The 26,580-nt window shown below is 50.9% G+C and overlaps 2 long non-coding RNA genes across 2 annotated transcripts; one reads left to right on the top strand and one right to left on the bottom strand.

Moving 5' to 3' along the window:
• Positions 1-4,713: 4,713 nt before the first annotated feature.
• LOC140686879 (uncharacterized) lies at positions 4,714-9,113 on the bottom strand. The gene is made up of 4 exons (XR_012060858.1): positions 8,955-9,113; positions 7,314-7,564; positions 6,959-7,166; positions 4,714-4,956 (listed from the first exon to the last, which is right to left on the bottom strand). It is a non-coding gene; the product is annotated as an uncharacterized lncRNA (long non-coding RNA).
• Positions 9,114-11,879: 2,766 nt separating this feature from the next.
• LOC140686873 (uncharacterized) lies at positions 11,880-26,351 on the top strand. Its single transcript, XR_012060852.1, has 13 exons — positions 11,880-12,072; positions 13,665-13,781; positions 14,200-14,374; positions 14,493-14,574; positions 17,809-17,895; positions 18,230-18,389; positions 19,484-19,571; positions 21,291-21,419; positions 21,763-21,895; positions 22,283-22,336; positions 22,613-22,807; positions 24,576-24,685; positions 26,081-26,351. It is a non-coding gene; the product is annotated as an uncharacterized lncRNA (long non-coding RNA).
• The last annotated feature ends 229 nt before the right edge of the window (positions 26,352-26,580 follow it).

The following is a 26,580-nucleotide window of genomic DNA, read 5'->3' on the forward strand; positions in this document are numbered from 1 at the left end:
CCCTCTGCAGTGCAGGACCCAGGGCAGCGGGCCCCCTTGCCGGGGTCTAAGAGCAGAAGGCCTAAGGAAAGGTCTGAAGAGGCTGTAAGGTATCTTCATTCCCATTAATTAAACAAAAATAAAAGCATACCACAGGCGTGAGTGGAAAGGGATTTGTTAGAACAAGGGAAGGCACTTGCCAAGGTCTGGCCATAGAGGGCTGGTGGGTTTGTCAGGTTGATGAGGAACCAAGAGGCTGTTAGTCCCTTCTGGGTCTAAACACCTCTTGAAATCCTCCGGGTGACACTGAAATGCAGTGAGACACGGAACTCTCTTAAGTTGTTAAAATCTTCATGGTGAACCATTCAACTCTCTCCTCATTCTTGGCTGCGAAAGCACGATAAACACAGGCCAGAAACTCATCAGCCTGTTGGTTGGTTCACTATCCGTCTGGCGCCTCCTCTTGTAGGAGCCTTTATCACATCACCCAGGGCTGACCCGGCTCAGGATTATAGCTGATTTTCCGCAGGTGGCATCACTTGCTAGTGACATGAAGCAGGCACATTAGCCACCTCCCAAACACTGAGGCTCCTCCTGGGAGGAGCCTTCAGACCCCCAATCCAGCCTCTGCACCACGATGTTCCTTAGTGTCACTACCGGTTTGCTGCCTTGGCCTCTAGCTTTGACCAGATCCTCGCCAGATTGTCGATAAATATCACCCATATACCACATCTAAGCTTGCGGTCCAGATGTGACCATGGTTCTTATTTTCTTCCCATCGATGGATTGTTTGATCTTTGTGTAATCATGTCGACAGCAAGGCCAGTACAGCCCTCTTGAGGCCTCCCCGAGCCGCCTCTGTGTATAACTGTCCTAGCACCCCAGGGGATCGGGTCTGAAGCCTGGCACTCAGACACGAGGATGTCAGCTGGAGAGACAGGAATCCACTCCTGCTGTGGCTTCTGCTGTGGCTCAATGTGGCCATAAAAACGGATCCCACAGGCCCTGACGTCACTTGACTCACTGCAGGGATGCTCCCACACTGCCGCGTTCCCCAAGAGACTGAGGGCTTTCTGCTTGTTCCGGAAGGCCCCACCCCCGAGGGGACACTGGGTCCAGTGGAGCGTCCAGCCTGCTTCCCCGCCAGCCCTTAGGGCCTTTGTGGGGCCTGGAACATCAACTAACCTCCCCTTAGGGACCCCTTTGTCCTTTGCAGCCAAGAGACCTAGGTCATAAGCACTTTAACTCACCTGAGGGTGTTTTCCTCACTTCAGGGGCAGTGAGGACTGGGCTTCTTCACACTCCAAGTGCCCCCGGTCTGGATGCAGACAGTCTGGCTCTCCCCCCAGCCCTGCAGGTTCCGGCCACACCTCCTGCTGGTCACGGAGTCTGTGCTGTATTCTCTTCCAGGACAACAGGTGCACTCTGCCCCCCGCCCCGTCCCCACCAGCAGTGGCAGAGGTGGAGGATAGGCGGGTGAGCTTGGGCCTGAGACACTGCCCTGAAATCAGTGCCCCAGAGGCCGCTGGTGACTAGAGGGACCACGGGGAAGAAGGCAGCATGGGATGGGAGGGGGAGGAAGGTTCAGGATAACGAGATGAAAAGGGGAACAGATAGCACCGTGAGGACCTCGACCATGAAAGGGAAGAAGATAGACAGTGACAGCTGGAGCGGTGTTGGCGTTAAAAGCTGCGGGCATTTTCATTTAATTTTATTAATTACCATTACATATAGTGACATATTTTTATTTGATTAAAGATTAGGTGCCATGTCATATAACAGGATATAGTATATTATTTATTAAATAATACATAATAGTAGATATACTAGCATGTTATGTTCTGTTTATTTATTATCAGATAGTATATAATACATATGTAGTTATTTATATACATAATATATAATTCATGCATCTATATAATATATAACACATAACAATGTAGGATTATGAATATTATATTTTATAACAAGATTACATAACAATAATGATGTAATATTATCCATTGTATATCTTGGCTCATGACACATTCTCACCTTAGGTGCCTGTCAGAAGTATTTATGTATTAAAATTAATATTATAAGAAACAGTTGTGAACCTGTCACCCAGCACCAGAACAGGACTATTGACAGTGACATACTGTGTCCTATCCTGCCCTAGGCCTCTTCTCACAGGAAGCAACCAGCATCCTGAATCCTGGCTTACACTTGCCTTGTGTTACTTTCACACACACAACATTTAAGATCAGTTAAAACAAATGAACTGCAGGTACATGCAACGAAGTGGATGCATCATACACCCTATGTTAAATTGAAAAAGTAAGCCCAAGAAGGTAGCCTATAGTGTGCTAAGCTTTTAACTGTGTATATATATGTCAACTAAACTCACTAAATTAAGAACAACTACAGCTAGAGTCCAGGTGGGAGAGGGACAGATAAAAGGTGAGGTGAGCAGATTTGCTGCAGGTGAGCGAGTTCCCTTCAAGTAACATGTCATTCTCTCTGAAGCAGGAGGCAAGGCCATCTGCTGGGAGTCAGGGAAGAGACAGAGGGAAGCTTAGAGGTGTGCAGAGAGCAGAGAATGTTGACACCACTGTGTGGCAAGTGGGGAAATGTGCTCACTAGAGAAATCCTGGAGGATTGCCTGGCAGTGGCAACATGCTGGGCATTGATTTGTAGTCTTAGAAATCTGTGCTGGGAGAGCCTGCTGCCTGCAGGCTCAGAACAAATAGAGCTGGGTGAACCGAGATGGAAGTCATCCTGGTGAGGAAATGAAAAGATCAAGGGTCAAGGGGGTTTTGTTTGTCATAAAGAGAGTGCTGACTGTGGATGCAGAGCTGGAAGGTGGGGAAGTGGAAGTAAGAGGAACGTGGACAGGTAGGAAAGCAGAGGAGTCAGTGCATGATGCCCCAGTGAGGGTGAAGGAGGGCCAACGAGGCTGGTGGAGAAGCAGCTGGATGGCTAGAGTTGGGCACATAAAGGAGAGAGGCTGGACCTGGGGTGGAGACACGCCCGGGTATGAGCCCGGGGGTAGGGTGAATGGGAGGTGTCTGGCTCAGGCTGACGGAGAAGAAGACCCTACAATGACCATACTGGGTGGTGGAGGGAGAATCAACATTGACGTCTTGATGGTAGGCGGTGAGGCAATACAGAGTTGGTGGTCCAGCTGCTCCTGACTGAGGCAGATGAGCAGGGAGGCCAGGGTGGCAGGCACTGCTAGGAATGGACTGGGTTTTCCAGGTGTTCCCAAGAGAGGAGGAGAAATCACCTCATGGGGGAAAGTGAGCACAAGGAGGTCAACCCAGGCTCCTGATCAAACGGAGAGTGTGAGGGGGCAAATCGTCAACTCCAGAGATGGTGGCCTAGGAAGCAGGGACCATGGGTGAAGTGAGGGGACACTCAGAGAAGAGAGAGAGATGAGTCTTCTGGGTGTAGGGGGAAGAGAGGCCCCAGGACAAAGGAGCACAGGGGCACAGTGATGAGGATGGACTGGCTCTGTTGTGACACTGCAGGAATGGCTGGATCTTTGTCCTGAGGGCTTAGTTTGGGGGGGCTACTGGCCTCATGAGGGCCCCCCTCTCAGCAGCCTGGACAGATGCTCCCGCTCCTGATAGCTCTGTGGCCACCACTGTTCCCGGAAGGGCTCTGCCTCCATCTTCTATCAGACATTCCTGCCCAGTCCCCGACTGCCAGCGAGGGAGCCTGGGCCTCAAAGCCGTTTGCCGTGGAGGGACACAGGCTCCTTGGAGAAGCAGGCTGATCTTATTTTTCTCCGTAACCCACGGCCTAGCAAAGCGCCAGCCTATGGGTGGGCCATTCAGGGGCTCGGATACTTCTTAAATTAACTCAAAGCAGTAGAATAGCAGAGCTGGAGGAAGTGACCACTGAGCTCACAGAGTTCACTGCCCACACCCCCATTCTACAGATGAAGAAACAGAGGCCAAGCAGCCAAGGTGATGCTGCTCTTTAATGCTGGCCTCTGTTGGGCATACCAAGTGATGAGCTGCACTGAAGGGCCTGAGAGGGGGCTCTGGGGTCAGACAGCTTGGGTTCAAGTCCCACCCCTGCCATTTACTAGCTGTGTGATTAATGACTGTCCTTCCTGTAAAGTGCCACCTCATTTGTTTGTCATGAACACAGAGTTCCTTGAACAGCAGGACAGAATTCTTTAAAGGTTTGCTGTTGCTTTTGTTACTATTATCACCAAGTGAACCCTGAAATGAAGAACAAAGACAGCAAGATTTTTTATTTTAAAAGATTTTAAAATACGATGATGACTGTTTGATTTAATCTATTCAAGTTTGCATTTGACCATTATTAACAACTGCACAATGGATGACTTTTGAGGAAATGTTACTTCATGTCTTTAATTCTCACTAACTACACAGGCTATTCAACAGGAAGCAATTTTTTTTCCAGGAAGAGGGACAAAAAGTTAACAATATCTCTGTACCTCTCGGTTCCCAGTGAGTTGGTTGTGATCTGTCAACCCAACTTTGGGGAAATGCCCTCTCCTCCTGGGCTCGCTGCACTGCCACGTGGCCTCCAGGGGGCGATTTACCCCCACACGAATCCAGTATCTTGGTTCATATCTTTGCTTCAGATCCCTCAAGGACTGCCCATGCACCAGGGCCCCATCTGCCCCGCCAGTCTCACCTGCTGGCCTCCAGGAAACTATCCTGGGTCTCAACCATCCTCTGTTCCTATGCCCGCCCCACTACTCTTCATTTTGTCCTTCAAGTGTGGGCTCCTGTGGCTTGCCACCAAGCAGGGGTCTCCCAGTCCTCCACCTTGGGGAACTGCATCGTCCTGCACAGTGCCTAGCGAAACTGTGTGGAGGCCGGAAGAATACAGAACAACAGGTGCTCAGAGGGGCTGCCTTTCCCACTGCAGGGGCCCTGGAGAGCTTTCTCCCAGCTGGTTATTCACAGGCGCTGAAGCTGTGGAATCTCGATCTTACCAATTTAAAGGGCATCATCACTAATTACAAAAGAAATCATTTTTTCAGTAGCAAAAGGAGAAAAGACTTTGTGCCCCATGCCCCCATCTTTCTTCCTCCGCCTTCAGAGGTGATTCTCACTCTCTGGGCAAGGGTAGAAAGCAACAAACAGAATATTATTTTTCAATGATTCTTCTTTCCCACTCTGAAGATTGCATCCCAAGACTGATGAAGGCTAGGATGGTTTGGCTTCCCTGTACTGAGTATTCAGAGGCTCAGGGTGGAGGGGGTTAGGGAGATAATTCAGCATTATGGAACCAAACAGAGACATTAAAAGGTTCTACTCTAAACAGAAAGGAAGCAGGATGCTATAGAAATGGGAAAACCATCATTGGAAATGAAATAACGAGTTACAAGACAATAAACATGAAGATGTAAAAAAGAAAAAGTATATCAAAATACAAAAAGGTGGGAAAGGGAGACGGTAGCAAGAAAAGATAGATTTTTTTCTCTTTCTTTTTCTTTTTTCTCATTATTCTTAGGATGTGTTGGAGCCTACGTGATTATCAGTCTAAAGGAAATAGATATGATAATGGGTTGATATACTTAAAAAATAGGGTAACCACAAATCGAAAGCATATAATAGAGTTGAAAAAAAAAAAAACCAAAAAAGAAACAAACTCTAAATGGCTTAAAGACTTAAACATTAGACAAGACGCTAAAAAACTCTCAGAAGAAAACATAGGCAAAACATTATTTGACATATATCTCAGCAGTGTTTTCCTAGGGCAATCCACCCAAGCAACAGAAAATAAAAGCCAAAATAAACATATGGGACCTAGTTACACCTATCAGCTATTTCAAAGCAATAGAAACCATAAGCAAAATGAAAAGACAACCTATGGAATGTGAGAAAATATTTGCAAAAGATGAGACTGAACATGGCTTAACTTGTAGACTATAAAAATAGTTCATACAACTTAATAAGAAAAAAAATAAACAACCCAATCCAAAAATGGGCAGAACAACTAAACAAGCAATTCTCCAATGAAGATATACAAATGGCCAATAGGCATATGAAAAAAAGGCACAATATCGCTAATTATCTTAGAAATGCAAATCAAAACTACAATAAGTTATCATCTCACACTACTCAGAATGGCCACCATTCAAACATCCACTCACCATAGATGCTGGAGAGGCTTGGAGAAAAGGGAACCCTCCTACATTATTGCTCGGAATGTAGTTTGGTGAAGCCAATGTGGAAAACAATATGGAGATACCTCAAAAGACTAAAAAAAGACATCATTTGATCCAGCAATCCCACTCCTGGGCATATATCCAGAGGGAATCTTAATTTCAAAATATACCTGCACCCCAATGTTCACAGCAGCATTGTTTTCAATGACCAAGACATAGAAGCAACCTAAACTCCCACTGACAAATGACTGGATAAAGATGTAGTATTTAGATATAAAAGAATATTACACAGTTGTAACAAAGAAGGAAATAATGCCATTTACAGCAACATGGATGGACTTGGAGATTATCACACTAAAGTGAAATAACTCAGACAGAGAAAGACAAGTAACATATGATACCACTTATATGTGGAATTTTTAAAAAAGATACAAATAAACTTATTTACAAAACAAAAACAGACTCACAGACTTAGGAAACAAACTTAGGAGTTTGGGATTAACAATTACAAACTACTATATTTAAAACAGACAAACAGCAAGGATTCACTGTAGAACACAGGGGAAAATGTTCAGTATCTTGCAACCTATAATGGAAAAGAACCTGAAAAAGAATAGACTATGTATATGTACAACTGAATCACTATGCTGTATACCTGAAACTAACAAAACAGCTGTATATCTGAAACTAACTAAACATTGTAAATCAATCACATTTCAATTAAAAAAAAAGATAAGCTCTAAATAGCTGTATTCAAAGAAAATCTTCAAATCTTACCTCCTACAAAAAGTAAAATGGGAAGCTTGAGCAGGACCAAATTATACTGAATGAGAGGTTACATACCTTCTCCAGCACGTGGCCCATGGTACACATACATCGTGTTTTCCTTCAGGTAAGAATGGCCCTTACTGCCCAGGGAGCGAGTCCTGCTGGGACAAGGCCTCTGTGGCAGTGGCCTCCTTGTCACCGCTCCATCTCACCAGAAGGCCAGGGTTTTCAGAGGGGAGGGAACACAGAGCTCATACACTTCAGATATATTTCCTGAGAAAAACTGTGGAAAGACCAAATTCACCTGCAGTGCAGGAAACATGAGCACGGCCCCTAAGCAGACTGACAAACCCGAAGCAAGACGGCCCGATGTTCACATCGGAACCAGAACAAAAACCGTCTGGCCCCAGTTAAACGATCACCATCTCACCTGCAATGAACTGTTCGTACTCATTGTCAGGGATGTTTCTGTTGAGACTTGAGAGATCAAAAAAGTCAGACCAGGGAATCCGGACCTGGTGGATGTCCAGGCTCTGCTAATGGTAGAGGCGGCCCCAAGGGGGTATCACCAGCACCGACTCTTCCATTTTCAGCAGGGTCTTCAGGAGGAAGGCGATGTGGATACAGACGCCCCTACGGAGGCTGAAGCCCTCCGGAGGGTTGACATAACACAGAAGGTACCTGGCAGGGAGCAAAGGAGAGCGGGTCTTCAGAGCCAGGTCTCTGCACAGGAATCCCGGCTTAGATAGAACAGATACAATGGGAATCTCTGCACAGCACATGGCCTAGACTCAAGACACGTTCAGCAGCTTCTGGTTTGTATAGTGGAGGCACTGCCCACCGATCTCTGTGTGGCCAATTATTTCGAGTCCGGGAGCACATGCAGAAGACATCTTGGCATCTGTCTATCAACGCTAAGCACCTGACTAGTACCTGAGCACCCGTTCTCCAGGGAATCTCAAACTTCTTGGCCTAAAGACCCCTGTACACTCTTAAATACTGAGGACTTCAAAAGGCTGCTGTTTATGTGGGTTAAATCTATCAATAGTTCCTGTGTTAGAAGTTAAATAAGAACTTTAAAAAATGCTTATGAGTTCACTTAAAAATAATAACAACCTACTACATGATACCATTAATACTCTTAAGCAAAAAATAAGTATATTTTTCTAAACAAAAATCATTAATGAGAGGAATAGCAGTGATTTTAATTTCTGAGAATCTCTTTTGGACTGGTGAGAGTTTAATTCTATCTGCCTCTACATTACCTGTTTTGTGATATCACAGACTAGGTTTTCCCTGGAAAACCCCACAGGAAACTCGGGAGTGCAAGAGTGTGCAAAAGGCAGGTGACTTCCCGGCGTTCCTACGAAAATAGTCTTGCATCTCAGGGGCCTCGGACTCACTTTGATAACTGCTGCCCTACCCTAGGCGAGACTCTCCTACACAAGAGCCAGGCAAGTGTCCTGGCTTCTTTAATGAGTTACCGCAGCAACACCCCTCCCTTCTCTGTGTTAATGTTTCCCACAACCTCCATTACTGCAGATGAGGATGTAATCCTCAACTGAGGCCTCTAATCCCAGAAGACTACCAACCTTGAAAGGGAGGGCCCATCTACCATCTCTACACCCCGCACAGTCTATTTTGAGTCAAGCCCTAGATAACTGCTAATTGACACTGACCCTTGTCTTATTCCTGAGTTTTAGCGAAGGAGCCAACATCTGGATGGAACTGAAATTTCCCTGCTGATATACAAGGCTGATAAACCACCCTATTCCAACATCTGATTCTGGGGCTCTTCAAAACGCGGGTAAGGCCCCGCTTCATAAAAGACGGGTCCTCCACCTGCCCTTCCCAGGGGTTCTGGGAGGCCGCGGCCACGCAGGGCTACCCGGAGTCGCGGTCCAAGCCCCAGAGCCCGAGGGGGAGGAAAGCCGGAGGCTGTGCCCCAGCCCTGTCCCCCCCGCCCCAACCCGCTCCCCGGCACCACAGCCCTCCCCGGCCGCCACACCAACCCGGATCCCACCCCGGTCCATGTCCACTGGCCCCGCCAACGGCGCTGCCGTACGTTTACCGTCTGTGAGACGCCGCCCCAGAAAGGATGTCGGCCGCCGACTGACGCGGCCAGAACTAGTGGCCCGGCCAAGCAAGCCGCCATCCCCAGCAGCAAACACCGCCATGGTCCCGGGCAGCTGCACACTTCCGGAGCCCGCTGCCTGCCCCAGAAGCGCACGCCAGCCCGCGAGGAGCGCGGCGTCTTTATCCATGGCAACGCCGCGGGGCCCCCCCCTAGCGCTTGCGTCTGCGTCCTCCCGAGGCTAGACGTGCGAGAGCAGAACTTTCGGAGCCAATGGGAGCCAGGGCGCGGCCAGGACGGGGGTGGGGGGAGGCTTATGGGGCAGCTGGGCGGGGCCGGGGCGGGCGGGGCCGCGCGGAGGTCCTCAGCTGCAGGTGGCACCGGCCGGAGGCTGGGGCAATGCTGCCAACAGTGGGCGGGGCGGCGGGGCAGCGGGGCGGGGGCACCCTCACCTGTCTGTGTGCGGGGCTCAGCCTGGGCTCCGCGGCCTCCGCTTGCACCGGAAGTGGACCCAGGCTACCGGTGGGCAAGATAGAGGACTGAGCCCAGGCAGGCACGGCTGGCCAGGTAGGGCACCTGAAGTGCAGATCCGCCAGGCCGGCTGCCGGCCTTGAATACGCGCTGCTAGGCAGTTTCCAAGAAGACGGGATCTGTCCCAAGAGGGGAGGTAGGGCAGGGTGCCAGATGCCTGGTTGGGTGCGGTCTTACAGGAGAGCCACGTTGAGAGGGTGCAGAGCAGCCCCTGTGTTGGCAGGGCTAGGAATTTGGGGAATAGGGTGGGGATGATGTGTGCCATTCCCTGTGGTCTCCCAAAGAACTCGCATCCCCAAGCAAAGGACCCTGCTCCCTCCACCCTTCACTGCATCCCCTGCCTTCCCCAGCACCACCGCCCCTGCCCCCGGAGTGTCCCATGACCTCTCCCCACACCAGGCACCGTCCCTGTTACAGGTACTTATCTCCTGGTGGTTCCAGCCCAAGGGTGGGGGCTGTATCTGACCAGTTAGGATGCCTGGAGCCTTTGTATGAAACCTCAGACTATAATGCAGGCGTGCACAGAGGCCCCTCAAACAGGATTCCCTGCATTCCCTCCCCACCACGCACCCACAGCGCAGCTGCCACACCAGGCCAAGCCTGCTGGAGGACCGCTGTTCCCTCTCCACCTGTCCCTGATCAAGAGTGCACCGCCCACACTGCTGGGTATTTAGTGGGCCTTAGAAGAGCAGCTGGTATTTTCATGGACAAATATTTGCTCTTTTGGGAAGAGTTGAGTGCAAAGGGATGTAGGGTATGCCTTTTCTGTTGTCCTGGAACTGGTGACTAGGATGCAAACTTAAGTCAAAGCAGTTTTTAGAGAGAGCCGCAATATATCTTACCCAAAGATCACTGTTCCCCTACAAAGGCAACACCACCTGGCGGGTGGGGTCCTGGTCCCTCTTTCTGGAGGTTGGGCTTTGCACCCTCCAGCTGGGACAGAGCCCGAAACAGCTCTGAACACGCTCCAACAGGCTCTCCCAGCACAAACTGCCTTTATTTTGAATCTGGCTGAAGGAAGCAGCTGAGAAATCTGGGTAAATCTTCCTGGGTGTAACCATGCCTTTTGTGCTGAATGAAAGAGCGGCTCTCCACATGCTAACAGCTTAGAACTGAATGTGTGTCGAAGCCTTCATGCATGTAGCATGTTGGGAACAGCGTTTCATGGTGAGGGGAACTCTATAACTTACATGTGTATGGGGAAGCCCTCACTCCAACAGGGTTTTCCTGCACAAACTGCCTTTATTTCGAAATTGGCTCTTGCTGAGAAATCTTGGTAAGTGTTCTTAAGTGTAGCCATGCCCATTATGCAGGATGAAAGAGCGGCTCTACACTTTTTCACATCTCAGAAATGAATGTGTGTTGAAGCCGTCATTCATGTAGCGTGTTGGGAACACAGAATTTAGTGGTGAGAACTATGTAAATTACATGTCTATGATGAAGCACTCTCTCGAGCCGGGTATTCCAGTGCATACTGCCTTTATTTCGAAACTGGCTTCTCAGAAGCCTGTGGTCTCCACTGCAGGTCTGTCTCCAAACCCAGGGCCAGCATGGTAACTCTGCTCCCCCTGTCTATTCTGGAAGTTCTAGGTGTCCTCCATGGCCCTTCCACCATTATGTTTTTGGAAAACCCCGCAGATGGAATGGGCCTGAGAACAGGAGAGCTGGATGCCAGAAGCCACTGCCCAGTGTGAGGCTCCTGGGAGGGGCATCTCCTCTCCGTGGGCTCTGATCTAACCTCCCCTCTCCCCCACCCCCACCCCTCTCCTCCTGCATTTCCTGATTGATCCCTGGATAATGGTCCATACCAGGAATGACCTGGGAGAGGTTTTATGAGTCTTTAAGTGGAAAAGAAAAAAAAAAGAAATCTTTAGACAAGTTACTGAAAGTAACTTCCAGCTTTACCGGGAAAGACCTCATTCCAATGTTTAAGGCTAGTTGACAGGGTGTCAAATTGCTTAACCACTCACATCTGAGCAAGTGCTACCTCTCTCTCCAGCTCCCCGCAGCATCCACCTGTGGCAACTTGGCCAAAAGAAGGCAAGAAAGCTCTTTCCCCTCGCCAGCACCAGCGTGGCTTTGGAGTCAGTGGAGGCTGAGAGAAAGAGCCCCGCCCTGAGGTTTGAGGGGCCTCCAGCCACAGCCAGAGGAGCGGGGGTTTTCAGAGTGGCCCAGCAGGGAAACCAGGCAAGGCCACCTGGCCCAAGTCTTCCCTGCCCAGAGAGCCCCATGAACTGCTTTGGGCCACACACCCCGTTTGGGCCCCCTGCAAAAAGTTACCACGGGAGCCACACCTGAGAAGGCAGAAGGACAGCCCTTTAGCCTGGGGTCCCAGCAGGTGTGTCCTGTGAGACCTGTGGCCACATAAGTTCCTTGTCTCTCCAGGTCACTGAAGGGACTGTGCTGGGCATCTTGGTGGTCAGGGACATGGGAACACCTCTAAACTCTGAAGAAGGACAGAGAGACTCTTCCTGGAAGCAAGGATTCCAGGGAGACACCTTGCCCAGAACTGGGGGACTGTGTCCTGAGTAGACCCCTGGGAGGCAATGTGGGGCTGTGGGGTCCTCTTCTGAGAAGGGAGCGGGTGAGTTTTCCGGGGGTGGGGTCCTGCTTTGTCCAGACATGTCCTTGTGTAAGACTCATTTACAAACACCTCCAAGTCCACCTAGGGGTGGCCCTAGAGGTGGGGGTAGAGGAGGAGAGTGAAGGGTGCAGACTTAGGGCCCCCTGAGCCACCCAGGGAGCCAAGGGTCAGTGGGAACATCTTGGGAGTCTAGTGCAGGGGTGGAGGACGAGCACTAAGAACATGCCAAGTCATGCAATAAAGTGACCCATGACCACGAGACACAGGTGGCCGTACACCAAAAGAGGCAGATAGAAATTTAGACCCAGGATCTGAGAACCTTGAGAGGGGCTGGAGGGTCCCAGGAACCCTCAGGAACAGCTCTTCTAGGGGCACAGATATCCCAATACACACATTTCTCATGGAAGCTTTTTGGGGTGCAGAGTGAGTTACCAGGATCCTGAACTTAGTATGGAATCCCACCCCCTTGTTCATCACGGTTCCTGGCAATAAATTGCTGTCATTTGTCCCTGGACATGCACAGGGGAGCTGACTGCTGTGGGGGTCACTGCAGGACTAGAATCTTCTGGTGTCTGCTCTGTGACCACAGAAACCCAGGGGGATTTCTCAACGGGAGAACCTGGAGACCATGCCTGCAAGGACCACCCTCATGGGATGGCCAAGGAGCTCGTGGTACCCAGGTCACCAAGTGACGAAGTTGTGAGGTTGCCTGGGGTATTCTGGGGGCATGTAGATTTCTGAGGTCAGCACGTGGGCCCAGCACTGCTGGATGGTCTGCACAAAGAGGGGCCTGCCCTCCTGATGATGGCTCTTAACACCTGCAGGGAAACTGCTCCCAGGGCTCCTGGAGGTCCATATTGAGAGTGTCCTGCCAGCCTTGTGGGGTCACCTTCCCCTGATACAGAAGCAGACCTCTCTCCCTTGAGGCCCAGGGGACACCTGGCTCAGGTGCCACCTGTGTGCCCTGGACACGCAGAGCCCCAGAGCTCTGGCACAGCCTGGGGTGTGGTGGTGTCCGGGCAAGAAAGGCCCTGGGAATGGGGTCATTCAAGGGCAGAGGCCACTCTGCAGGGATGCTGGACCTGGCAGCAATGCACTGCTTCAGTACTCCCTTGGGTTGGGTCTCCAACCTGTGGGATGGAAGGGCCACTCCTTCCTGCGGTGCACTCGGGGGAACTAGATCCATCGTCAAGGTCAGCCCTGAAAATGGAGGCTGTGCTACCTCCATTCCTGGAAAGAAAATCAGTCCCCTCCAGTCCAGGTGATTCAGAAAGTCATTCAGCAATGTTCGGGGCCTCCACTTTAGGCTTTGAATTAGAGCTGAGCGGCTTAGGAGGCCAGATCCCTGTCCGTGGCTCCAGGAGCAGGCTTTCTGCTGGGGGACAGGATCCTCACAAACACCTGTGTCTTTGTGGGACACTCCCCTCTGACAAGCTGGGAGGCAGGGTGCAGTTGTGGGAAATCGTGTTTACATGAGCAGAGGGCCACCATGTGGTGGGGGCACAGGAGACTGTGAGAATGAGTCCCACAGCCTTTCTGGAATCAAAAAACTGGCAAATGTGAAAAAGTGCATAATTTGTTTTATTGAACAGGCTGCTTATGTACGTTTGGAGGACCAGGTTCAAGGACTCAGCATCCCTCCAGGACAATAGCCTCAAGAGAAGAACAGACAGAGCAGGAGGAGATCTGGGGTTTCTCCCAGGAATGAGGTGGAACAGGGATTTCTGCAGATTTGCAAGGAGTCCCCGACCACTGAGCATGGGGTTACAGCCCCACGAGCCCCTGTCATGTTTGGCTTGGGCTCTGGTTCTGGCCTGCTCATGTATTCTTCCAGCAGAGTTCCAGAAACTCAGAGGGTGGAATTAGAGGGGCTGCGTTTGGAACCTAGTGAGGAGTTGGAGGGTCCTTTATATTGAGTCCCTTCATCCTAATCACCGTAGCTGAAGCCCAACACCCCCCAGGCCCCCATGGTTGCCGTGGAGGGAGAACAAGCCTGGCAGGCGACCTAGGGGTCCCACTACTGTGTCCTTCCCTTGTCTTCGTTCCCTTTCACCCCGGAAGGTGTGATTGTCTCGTGTCATGGTGGCCTCCACAATGTCCCTCCCAGTAATCTCTCTTCTCCATCAGGTGGGGTTCCCAACCCCGCTCAGCCTTCTCTGCATGGATGCTGAAGGACCAGGCCCACCTGAAGTTCTGAGCTCGAGCAGTAAGGTGGAAACAAAGAAACCAATGGAAAAAAGAAGCAAGTGATTGTGGCAAAGCTCCCCACCACAGAGAAGCTGCCCTGAGTGGAAGGGAGAGTGTGGGCATGCCCGTTTGTTTCCTATCTCCCAGTGCTCTTAGCTTTCTTATTGCCTACCTGCATGGTTACAACAAAATGATCTGCAAAACTGAAAATATTAACTCTCTCGCTTTTACAGAAAAGGCTGGCCAGCCTCTGGTCCGGTACCAGGCAAGAGATTGGAGTTCCTTTCCAGTTTGGAAACATCTTGGCAGGCCCAGGTTTGCAAAGGTCTTTAAGAGTAGTTACGGAGTTTTGCTTTTAAAATTTTTTACGGCTGTATATACTTGTGAGATGTGGTTGTGATGTATAATTCTGAGTCGGGATTTTCTCAAACTGTTTCTCACTTCTTATACCAGACATTCCTAAATTCCAAGTGGAACTGCATATTAAGGAAGCCATGGAATTTAGCAAAAGGATACAGATCTCATTTCCTTTTAAGCATCGATGTACCTCCATCATGGCAGTATTTGTTATGTGTTATTGATAGGGGAACTAAGTAGTAAACAGATTAATAGAAAATAGGGGATTTTAGGTACACAGGTTCATCTTTTCAACATTGTTTGTAATATTTGCAGTTTAAGATGACCATTCCTGAGAAACAGGCAGCCTCTTAGAATGAAATAGCATTTCCTCTGAACCATAATTAATTTTTATTTTGTAGACAGCAGGAAGGGTAATAACACGTCACACATTTGGGGACGTCAAAGAGAAAATGTAACTTTCTGGGAGCTCACTCCCCCGCCTCCCCCTGCCCTTTTTACTGTCCCATTCTCCCTGGAAGGCTCTTTCTTATCTTCTGCTCATGGCTCCAGTAACTCTTTCTTCCTCCTTGTTCCTCAGCTGGTAAGGTTAGTTTTCTACTTTGAACAAGCAAACAAGCCAACAGAAGAGAAATTTCACAAGCAACTCCCAGCACATCCGCTCGCCTTCTGATGTCTGTGACCTCACTCTCGGTGCCCCACCGCTTATTAAAAGTGGCATCGAAAGCCAGTTCCTCCAAAAGTCCCCGAGGCCCCATCCCTCCCATCTTCTCTGGGTTGTCACTCCCAAAACCATCCTCTCTTTCACTGCCTCATCTATTTTGTTCTCCTGCTAGTTGGCACCATCAGTATATAAACGTCCATCCTCTTAAACCAACAGCACTCCTTGACCCTAATTCACCCCCACCAATTGCCACCCTGTGTCTTTGCAGCAAATCTTTAAGGAGTTGTTTAAACTCACTGTCTGCATCTTCTCTTGAGCCATCCCCTTTTACACCCATTCTGGCTTTTCGCCTGATCCCTCGCTCTATGGAAACTGCCCTGTCAAGGCCATCAGTGACCCCATGTTGCTAAATATAGTGGTCAATTTTGACTCCTCATCATGCTTGGCCCCTCGGCAGCATTTGACCCAGCTCTTCCATCCCTCCTACCCCGTGTTCCTGCTTCACTCAACCTCCAGCCCATCTCTCTGTCTGTTTCTGCTTTTGGCCTGCTGGCTGGTCCTTTGCCAATGTCTCCTGTTTTTTCCAAACATATACTGTGGGTGTTCCCCAGGGTGGGTTCCTGGGCCTCTCCTCTCTCTCTCTGCTATTCCTTTGGTGGAAGCAACCCAGCCTTGGAAATTGGCATGCCATCAATTTCTCGATTTCTCCAAAATTCCCTGATTTCCCCTTTCCATCTGAGCCTTTATCCCTGAGACTCACATCACATTCTTTTCCTTTCATTCATCTTGCTTTCACATTCATACATATGTTCTACTATGAAATTACTTTTCCAAATTTTGAATCAGTACATATATATCATGTAAAATGCTCAAATATGTATTATTCCCACTAAGATGCTAATTCTACCTTAGAACATTTCTGCACTTCTGTATTTATGTGAATAAAGCGAATAGTATTTCTACAAGCCTCATAGTTAAACACTGTTAGTTTGGGGCTATTATGTAACATGAAATAATGGTACATCAACATAGTCGTTTTTCATTTATTTTTATGTAACACCGAGATGAGGTTTTTGCCCTGAAGACTGGTTTTATTGAAATTTTACCTACGTTACGGACAGTCAGTTTATGTGAAAGCCCTCATTTCTCCCCTTTTCGATATATGCTCCATTTGGCTATATATAACATATAACTTGGCATGAAACAAAATTCCCAAATCATTCACATAATACAATTAATATGTTTAATTATATTTTTCAAATGTTAAAAAGAAAAAGAAAACAGATTCCTCTACCTATTAGGCACTTCTGTGGCAATATGTAACACACCCCTTAACCATGACATTGAAGAACTGAGCTGATACCAGCCCCTTTCCACCTGCTCAGCCCCACCTTTTCCCATCCCCTTTCCCATCCGGAGAGGACATCCCTCCCATTGTCCAGGCCCAGATGTTGGAACCATGTCCTTTCTCTCTCTTTCTTTTACACTCACAGACAGCAAATCCAGCTTGTTAGAAAATTCTGGATATTCTGTCTTAATTAAATACCTGCTCTCTGCTCCCCGCCCTCCTAAGAGCCACCTTCAGCCTTTCCTGGATACCAATAGCCTTCTGTTTCCATCTTTGCTTTCCTACAATCTCTCATCCACACAGAGTCAGAGGGAGCCTGTAAAAACATACATTGGGGGTGGTGGGTGTTGCTCAGTGGTAGGGCGCATGCTTAGCATGCTTGAGATCCTGGGTTCAATCACCAGCACATTCATTAAAATAAATAAATTACTTCCCCCCAAAAAACACAAACACAGAAGCATAAGTTGGACTACATCACCCCTCCCCTCAAAACTCACTAAACGGGTCACCATGTCATTAGAAGCCAAAGTCGTCACAAAGGCCTCAGGACCCGGCGTGCTCTGCCTCTCTGCCCACACTCTCCCCCTCACTCTGGGGGCCTCTGGCTCCGGCTCTTCCTTCTTCCTCCGGATCTATTCTGCTTCAAGTTCATTACTCCGTGAGATCTGCCAGGATTGCCTTATTCTCTCCTGCCTGCCTCCCACCCCACCGCCATCACCCGAGTTTGCTCATATCACTCTTTTTTAAAAATTTTTCCAAACTCTTGCTACCCCAACATGCTGCCTGTTTCCTCTGCTAAAATTCTGAGCCCCCAGTGATGGGGAGTCATGTCTATTTTGTTGACTGATAAAGCCCGAGAGCCTTGGGAATGGTCTAGTTAGGAGATTCCCGTATGTAGTAGGAGCTTATACACATTTGCTGAATGAATGTAGATGCCCTGGTCCAATCCGATGGAGCACTTCTGTGACGTGCTCAAAGAATAACTCTCCTTTCCACCTGAGAGGGGGTGACAACTTCCCTGGTGATTAAAGGCAAGAATTTTTTGCTTTATGCTGTTAACCTTAGGCGGGGAGACTGGGGGATCTTCATATATATTTTTAAATTTGGTTCACTCTGCAGTTGGTCTTTGGTCTCTGTATAATTTTGAGAAACTCTTTATGAGTGATCATTCTTTGATCAGATTGAACAGGTTCCAGGGGGAAGGACCAAGCCTGTCCCATCAGCCATTCTATGTGTCTTGTCCTGGGACCCAGTGGATGCTCAGCATGTAAGTGAACCGACAGGAGTGAGTGAAGAGATGGGAACATCTCATTATTGTGGCGGATCTCTGTCCAATGCCTTGAGATTTGGGGAAGGGTTTACGAGTGCAGAAGGGAGAGGTCAGGTCCTCTGTGCTTTTCCAGAGTGCCCTGGCCTTACCCATTCCCCCAGCCCCCTCTGGGCAGCCAAGCCAAGGAGCTGCGCCACCAGGGGTTGTGCTGATCAATAATCCACCTTCACCCCAATTCCGGGGGTAGGTACACATGGTTGTAGACACTGGAGTCAGGTCCTTGGAGGAATTCCTCACCGAACTATGTTTTGGACCTTTTATTTTTCTCTAGAACCTCCAGCTGAAGAAGATTGTTTTAGACACATGAAAGTTGAGGACACCTTCTGTCCCCTCGCAACCCAGGTGGGGCTGGGAGTCTGCTGTTTCTATAGCCGGTGGGCTCGTGTTGATTTGGGCATCCCTGTGCCTGAATTCCTGCAGTACACTCGGTGGTAAGGTTGGGGGTGCCTGGCAGGGAGGGAAGCGGGTTGGGAGACTGTACAGCTGGGCTGATGTTAACCTGGGGTGAGCGGGAGCTTGCTGATGCATGGCATCTCGGGGCAGGGAACTCTCCACACTCAAGAGGGGTTCCCACTCCCGCAGGGTCCCTTTGATCAGGGTGCTGGGCTGTCAGGGGACCACAGGGGTCCCAGTGAGGATTAGGGTGCCTTCAGGCAATGGGAAGTGTGGGGTCCAGTGGCAATTGAATTAACTGTGCACCCAAACCCAGCCCCCACCTCTTTCAGCCTGTTTCCTAATCTGCAAAACTGGAATGTTATTAAACATCTCACGGGGTCATTGATGGGCTGGGACAGACTAGACAGTCAGGAGCTGGAATTCCTCTGTCCCCTGATTGTTTGCCTTCTTTCTGACTATTTGCTCTCACAAGCTCAGTCTCTCTGTCTCTCGCTCTTTCACTTCTAAGTGTCTCTCATGCTCTGGTTTCATTTGATTTCCAACCACCGCCCCTCCCCTCCGCCAAACTCCAGATGAGTGAACTTGATTTCTATGTGTCAGTTCCAAATTCCCAGGAAAGATGCTCTGTCACCCTCTGGATCTGCTGTCCAACCCATGAGTTGTGGCCAGAGGAGCGAGTCCTTCTGAGACCAGCAGAGGGTCTCTGCCGAGCCCCCAGCCACCACTGTGGGAGCACATAGCTCTCCGTGGGGGAAGTACTGGCTGTGACCTTGTGTCACTAAGTGTGAATTTATGACTTCTCTTGAACCACCTTCATCCTCCTAAACAAAGATGAAAATTAAACACTCCCGGGATTTGTGTCATGGAACACTCAGGTTGGGGGCTAATGGGGCTGGAATTTCTGCTGTATTTAAGGGGCTACACTGAATCCCCAACGAGAGCCTACAAAGGGAACAGCACCGGCCCCACCCGGCACTTAGGGCGCTGAGTCTGCGTGACGGTGAGCCAGGCTTCTGACCACAGCTCAGGGGTCTGGTCTGACCAATTAGCCTTTGAAACCAACCAGCTTTGGATTCCTCAATCCCACCCTGAGGTTTTACCTGAACCATCAGCTTCTGTATCTCTGAAGACAGATGCTGAGGACCCTTCACGTAAGCCGTTCGCACAGCCCTGTTCAGGCCTTTGTGCTGCACGGTCTGCCCGGCGAGCTGACCGAGGTTGGTATTTTACTGATGTTAGAAGTAGTCTGGTTTCCCGATGTACTGTTTCACTGAACAAGCAACAGAAGCCACTTCTCGCTGATAAAAGCAGAAAAGGGACATAATGAAAAGATACTGGGAGTGGCCAGGACCGGAGCCAACCCAGGAGCTGTAGGAGGTGTTAGGGAGCCCCAGGCACCAGGCTGGGAGGGGTGCTACCGGGCCCCCTGCCACCCCAGAAGGGACCCCCTCCACCCGACCCTCCACCTCACTCACTGCAGGTTCATGTCCCGGCAGGGCCAGGTCACACTGAAGCCACCAGCACACACCTCAGTGGGGCAGCTGGCCCCGTCTGAGCTGCGGGCGTGCCTGGTGTGGGGAGAGGCCCAGTTAGAGGAAGGCAGTTCCCCTACTGTTCCGAGTTAAGGTGCAAGTCAGTGCCCATCACTCAGGAGAGCCAGGCTGGACGGACCTCATTGTGGTGACTAGGCTGTCTGAGTTCACTTATTACTTTCTACGTTTGAAGGCCCTGGAGGGAGAAAAAGTGAAGGTTCTAGTACTTATTTTGTGTTTCCCACGTACCAGGTGTGGTAAACAAGCCACTTCAGACAAGGCCCGGAGCAACCACGTAAATAGGCCACGGAGCAAGTCGTGCAGTCAGGCCTCTGAGGTCCCGAAATCCGTGTCCCCATCGGCTCCATAGTTACCAGTGGAAACTAGGGGGATTTATGGGACTGTGTGCTCCTGTGAGGGCTGGGATATGTGTGTTTAAGTCCACATCTTCAGAAACTCGGCTAGAACCACAGCCACTGATTGCACGGTGGCAGAGGAAGGGAGGATTCCAGCCTCTGGTCCAGCTCGTGTGGAGCTCAGAAGTTCTTCCTCCTGTCCTGAAAATAACACCAAATCTGAGGGAGCTGCAAACCCACTGCTCTTCTTAGATCCCAGAAGACTGAGGGGGAAAGCTGCTTCCAACCCAGAGAGGTTGCAAAGGGAACAGCGGGCAGGCTTGGAGAGTCACAGCTCCCAAGGCAGAACCTGCTTTTGTAAGAACCCCGGGGGCAGGCAGATTTAACAGGTCCCTGAGGCCAGCAGGAGGCTCAGTGTGGGGAAATCAGAGTGTGACAACTCCAGGGGGCCAGTCAGAGGGGCCCCATGCTCTTTTTCATGTATTTTACATCCAGGACCGTGTCCTGTTCTCAGAATGAAGGTCAGAGGATAACTCCTCATGCTTCCTGCCTGGAGAGGAGAAAATAACTGTATTGAAATACACCCAGAACATTCTGTTTCGTTGGGGGAAGTTGTTTTTTGTTTGTTTTTTTAATGAGAAATTATTTTACCAGAGCCTAACCAACCTGGGAGAAGGGAAATCCCTTCTGTGTCACCCAAATTGGGGTGGGGGGAAAGAGACACACTTGTGGAGGTCACACCTCAGGGCACAGGCTCAATGAGAACTAATCACAGGACTGCAGATGCCCTGCTCTGTCCCGCTCCCCCAACACCTTACCTCCATGTCAGTAGGGCCCCGTGTGTAATAACAGGAATAATACTAACAGAAGTAAATGTCTCAGGAGTGTCTAGGGAAAACCCAAAGACAGCGGGGAGATGAAAACAAGGACACACAGGCTGTTTTAGCCTCTCACACCAATAGCTGTAGCAAACTACACACAGCCCAGCCCCAGTAGATAAACAGACAACCTCACAGAAGAAATTATTTATTTTGGTTCTCTTACCCAGTGCATTCCATGGTGCATCCTCGCCTAGAATTGAGTGGAAGCAAGTCCATCTCAGAAGGGACATAACTGAAGAGGGATGGCTTCCCAGACTCTGAGGGGCAGAGAGAGCACCAGCCTGGGTTAGAGAAAGGTGAGGGGTGGGGTAGGGTGTGGGCTGCCTTCTTCCCCATATAAGGAACCTTCCTGAGGCCAGCACAGTAGGAGGGAGGGCCATGGGGTGGAAGCAGCCAGACTTCATCCTGAGAACTGTTGGGATGCCTCAAAGGGACCATTCAGGTGCCCAAACTGGGCCCTGATTGAGGGAGCCAGTCGGTCTGACTCAGAGCCCAGGACTGAGGTGGGCTCACAGCAGGCCGGTATTACTTGGCCGGATCCATTTCACTTCTCCGAAGCCCTGTGTAAAACATGAAGCGTGGACGGCCTGGTGAGCACAGCTCTGCCCTCAAGACCGGTTTCAACTCCTCTCTTCCCAGAGAACAGCATCTCTGAACCCGTCCTGGGTGACCTCACAGAGATCACCCTAGTGGCCCAGGCTAGTGACCGGGAACATGTACCTTCCTGCAGGCAACCCCTGACGTCCACTGATGCATCATATACTGGCAAAGAGTGAGTCACTGTGCATTGGTCTAACAGCAGAGACTCTGCCAAAGGCCCAAGAGGTGGTGTGTGGGACATGCAGGGGTGCAGGAGTGTAAGCAGCGCAAAAGTGTAACTGGTGACAGGGGTGCAGGGGCTGTGGAGGGCGCAGGCATTTCAGGGGATGTGGGGGTGGAGGGATGCAGAATTGCAGAGAGTAGCAGGGGTGCAGAGGTGCAGGGAGTGTAGGGATGCAGGGAGGTGCTCAGGGACCTGGCCAGGATAAGAAGGCAAGTGCACATCCTTGCAGTCAGCCTGACCCCGGTAGGCTATTGCAATGCTTTTGGGCGGCGGCGGCGGCGGTGGCGGTTGGGAGGCTGCCCGGGCAAGCCGATCGATTTCTTCTCTTCCCTGCAGCCTGGCCTGGGGTGGGGCTTGGCCGCCGGAGATTCGCCAGATGTTGCACTCCAGGTAAGCTTGCTCCTGGTAGGTGGGGCGGTTAGGTCAGAGGGCGGTGGCAGCGGCAGAGGGGCGGAGCGGGTCTACCCCTGGTGAACGGGTGGAATAGCTGCCTTGTCCCGGATGCTGGGCCTGGGAGCGGCCTCTTCTTCCCCAGGTCGCCGGACACTCCTGTCCCACTCAGCTTGCTGAGTGCGGAGTGGGGGCGGGGCCGTTAAGGTGCGGGACCCACGGGGGGAGGGAGGCTGCCGCGGGGGAGCCGATCAATTCGCTCCGCTCTCCCCGGAGGCGGAGCCAGGGGCGGCTTCTGCTGCCCTAGAGGCGGGACGCGGGTCTCCAGATGAACTTGCTCCTGGGAGGCGGCGGCGGAGGCGGCAGGGGCAGGGGATGTGTTCCAGGGAGTTGCTCCATTTCTTCTCTCCCCCACGGCCTGGCTTGGGGGCGACGTCTGCCGCCGAGGATTTGCCTGAGGTCCGACTCCAGGTGAGCTTGCTCCTGGGAGATGGGTGCGGTGCGGTCAGGGGGCTGGTAAGGTGGTGGCTGCAGGCATAGGGAGGCTGCCCCGGAGGAGATTGTGGATTAGCTCCATGTCTGCACCGCGTTGCCTGAAGGCGGCCTCTGCTGCTCCAGGTCCCGGGACACCCCTGTCCCACTTTGCCTGCTGGGGGCGGGAGGCAGGGTAGTCAGGGTGCAGGGGTGGCGGTGGTCGGGGGCCTGCAGCGGGGGAGGGGACCATTTGCTCCCATCTTCCCCGCGTCTTGTCCTGGGGGCGGTCGCTGTTGCCCTGTGTTATGAGACGCGTGTATCCTAGTCGGCCTGACCCCGGGAGTTGGACTTGGTACTTTGGGGGTGGTGGCAGCAGCGGCAGGTTTTCCCATGGAACTTGTCCATTTGCTCCCACTTCCCCCCATGGTTTGCCCTGGGGGCGGTCCCTGTTGTCCCAAGTTCGTCGGACGTCCATCTCCAGGTCAGCCTGCTCCCTAGAGAAGGCCACTGTGAGGTCATGGGCAAGAGTGGTGGCTGCTGCGGGGGTAGGGGCTGCCTTGGGGAGCTGGTGGATTGGCTCCCGTCTCCCCGATGGCCTGGTGTGGGAGTGGCCTCTCCTGCCCCAGGTCACCAGACGCACCTGTCCCACTCAGCCTGCTGGGGGAGGGGCGCCCTGGGCGGTGCCTTTAAGGTGCGGGGGTGGCGATGGCGGGGGTAGAAGACCTGCAGCGCGGAGCCTGTCAATTTGCTCTCCTCTTCCCCGTGACCAATCCTGGGGGCGTCCTCTGCTGCCCAAGAAGCCGGATGCCCGTCTCCAGGTCAGCTTGCTCCTGGGAGACGGGCCCGATGTGGTCGAGGGGCAGAGGCAGTTGCGACGGCCGGCTGCCCCGCCTAATGGGGCCACTTCTTCTCCTCTCCCCTGACCTGGCCTGGGGACGTCCTCTCTGGCGCAAGATTCGCCTGACACCCCACACCTGGTCTGATTGCTCCAGGAAGGTGGGCGCGGTGAGATCAGGAGGTGGAGAGGACAGGGGCTGCCCCTGGAGAGCTGGAGGATAAGCTCCAATCTCTCTGCAGGCCTGACGTGGGGGCGGCCTCTGCTGCCCCTCGTTCCCAGGTCACACTTCTTCGGGTCATATTTCCCCGGGGTTGCGGTAGGGTGCGGGGGCGTCGGGGTGTTGGCGGGGGTATGGAGCCTGCCGCTCGGGAGCTGGGGGTTTAGCTCCCATCTTTTCCGCAGATTGGCCTGAGGGCAGCCTCTGTTGCTCCAGGTCGCAAAGCAATTTCTCTGACAGCTTAGCCACCGGAGGTGGGCAGGATGGGCTGCGAGGGCTGAGGCAGCCGCCAAGGCAGCGACGGAGGGGGCTGTCCCTGGCCAGCTGGTCAATTTGTTCCCATCTCAACCTTTGCTGCCGCAGTTTCGCAGAACGCCCTTCTCCAGTTTATTCTTCTCCAGGGAGGTGGGCGCAGTGCATGCAGCCCGAGGTCTGGGCTCTCCCTTGGGAGGGGCAGAACTCTCTTGTTCTCCTTTGTCTTTATTCTTCAGCGAAGTGGTTACTGGACGCAATTCTTAATTCTGAGAAAGTGTAGCCTGTGTTATGGAAGAGCTGCTGGACAGTGAGGTTTCTGGGTGGATTTTCACATCAGCTGATGCCCCAGGCAGGCAGGAAAGCTATTACTCAGAGCTTCTTAGTCTGGGGTTGGGGATGGCCCCGCCATCCTCACCATGCTTTTTAAAAATGTGTTACTCCCCTCTTTTTCCTAGGTGACATTTTAGGTTATTGGGTCTCAGATTGCTGACACACTCATCCCTGTTCTCAGACATCTTTTAAACTTGGGTGAAGTGATAAGTAGGGGAAGATGATTTACTGAAAGGTAAGAATACTTAAATTCGCATTAAAGCTACATTCTGTCAATCTTTCTAAAATGATTTTCCTCTGATTCTAAATCCACGACCTAGTGAATGTTGTACTCCTGTGTAAATTATTGATCTTCACATCACATTTGTTGAGTGGTCAACGAGATTTGTTAATTAGATTATTCCTGAAAGGAAAAGTTCAGGCTTTTCAGAGTTCCTTGTCTGATGTCACCCAGGCAGTCACAGTAGAAGACAGAGCTGATATAAAAATCCCTCAGCTGCCTGAACTGCAAAGCTTCTGGGATTACTGATCCCTGAAATGCAGGTGACTCTTGATGATAATCTGGGGGATGGTTTAAATGATCAGATTCTTCCAGTCCTATAAATGGGTTCCGTGGCCCCAGCCCCGGGAGAACTGGACATAAGGGCCATATCGTGTGTGGTGGGATGGGAAGGCAAGGTGTAAGAGCTGGAATCACTGAGATTCCACACTCGCTAAACACAGACTCCAGAGCCTAATTGTTGTCAGGTTCTGTTCTGGATTTGAGAGTGTGTTCATACATGATTCTTGCCCTTCTGGAGTCACTGCCTGGGTGGAAGTAACCTTTACATAGATCTGTGGAGGATGACATTTAAGTAGATGGGCTGTTATGGTTCTCAATGTGCCCAGGCTTGCTCTTCCAGGCACTCGTGGGACTAACGCGAGTCATGTTATTCACTCATTCACTGATTTGTTACCCTTGAATTGATCACTCGTCCCACAGTAAGTGAAACAAGGTAACAGGAAGCTGAGTTTTGTCCCCTCTCCTATCACTGATTGTTTTTCAGTCGGGCGCCCTGCGTATGCATTGTGAAACGGTGGTATTTCGTGCCCAATGGGGCAGCACTGTCAGTTCTGAGAATCAGGGGAGACACATGGGTAGAACAGCACCCTGACACACATGGCACCCCCCATCCCGTGAGACAGAATTGTCGATGCTCAGGTGACCCGATGTAGACTGCGGTGCTAAACCTGAGCATGTTTAGTTATCCTGGTGGCTATGAAAATACAGACTACCAGTCGCTACCTCTGGAGACTCTGAGGGTGTGCACCCCAGAATTCTGCATTTTAAGAAGCACTTTAACGAATCCTGATGAAGAGATCTGAGTGTCCCACGGAGAAACACTGGTGTGCGAGGCACCAATATTGAGGATTCTCAGGGAACGATGCCTTTTTAGGATGGTCCATGGGCCCTCACTTTAGACTTTTGCCTTGGGTTTAATTGTATGTGTTCAGAAGTGATGTCTTTCAATTCCAGTGCATGTCAGCATGCTCTGTGCAGGGATTTACTCTCAGTAGATGGCAAAAACTATGATTCTTCAGGTCACCGCGCTACACTGTGAACGATATTTTATTTTGGTTTTCTTTGTAGCAATGCAGAGTCTCCCGAGAAGAGATTTAGACTCAACAGCTTTGTGTCAGACTTTGGAAGACCGCTGCTGCCCAAGGTGTTCTCTGGCAGTGCAATGACGAATCTAGGTCCCTCTTTCACTGCTGCATCAATGAAGTGGACCACTTGGACAAGGCCAAAGCTGGTATCCCTACCATAGCCCTTTACAGTGTTATTCGGCTCCAGGAAGCCATCAGATGCAGCAGGTGGCCAGAGGAGGAGCCGAACAGACTCATGAATTGTGACATCCCCAACTTTATCAACACGGACCAGAACTCTGCCTTTGTGGAAGATGATTTCCTGATTTTGTAACTACCGATTGTTCTAGAAAATAAGCCAGTTGCCCAGAACTCCCACAAAGACTTGAATTGAGAAACTTGCTTTCTCAGGTATCTTTCTGAAGATGTGAAGTCTGTCTTTGTATGGAAGGAAGTCCCCTTTCACAAAACTGAATGTGTTTGTGTCTGAGAGAGGGAAATGGA

This window comes from Vicugna pacos, chromosome 18 (genome assembly GCF_048564905.1).
Source record: "Vicugna pacos chromosome 18, VicPac4, whole genome shotgun sequence".
Taxonomy (NCBI): domain Eukaryota; kingdom Metazoa; phylum Chordata; class Mammalia; order Artiodactyla; family Camelidae; genus Vicugna; species Vicugna pacos.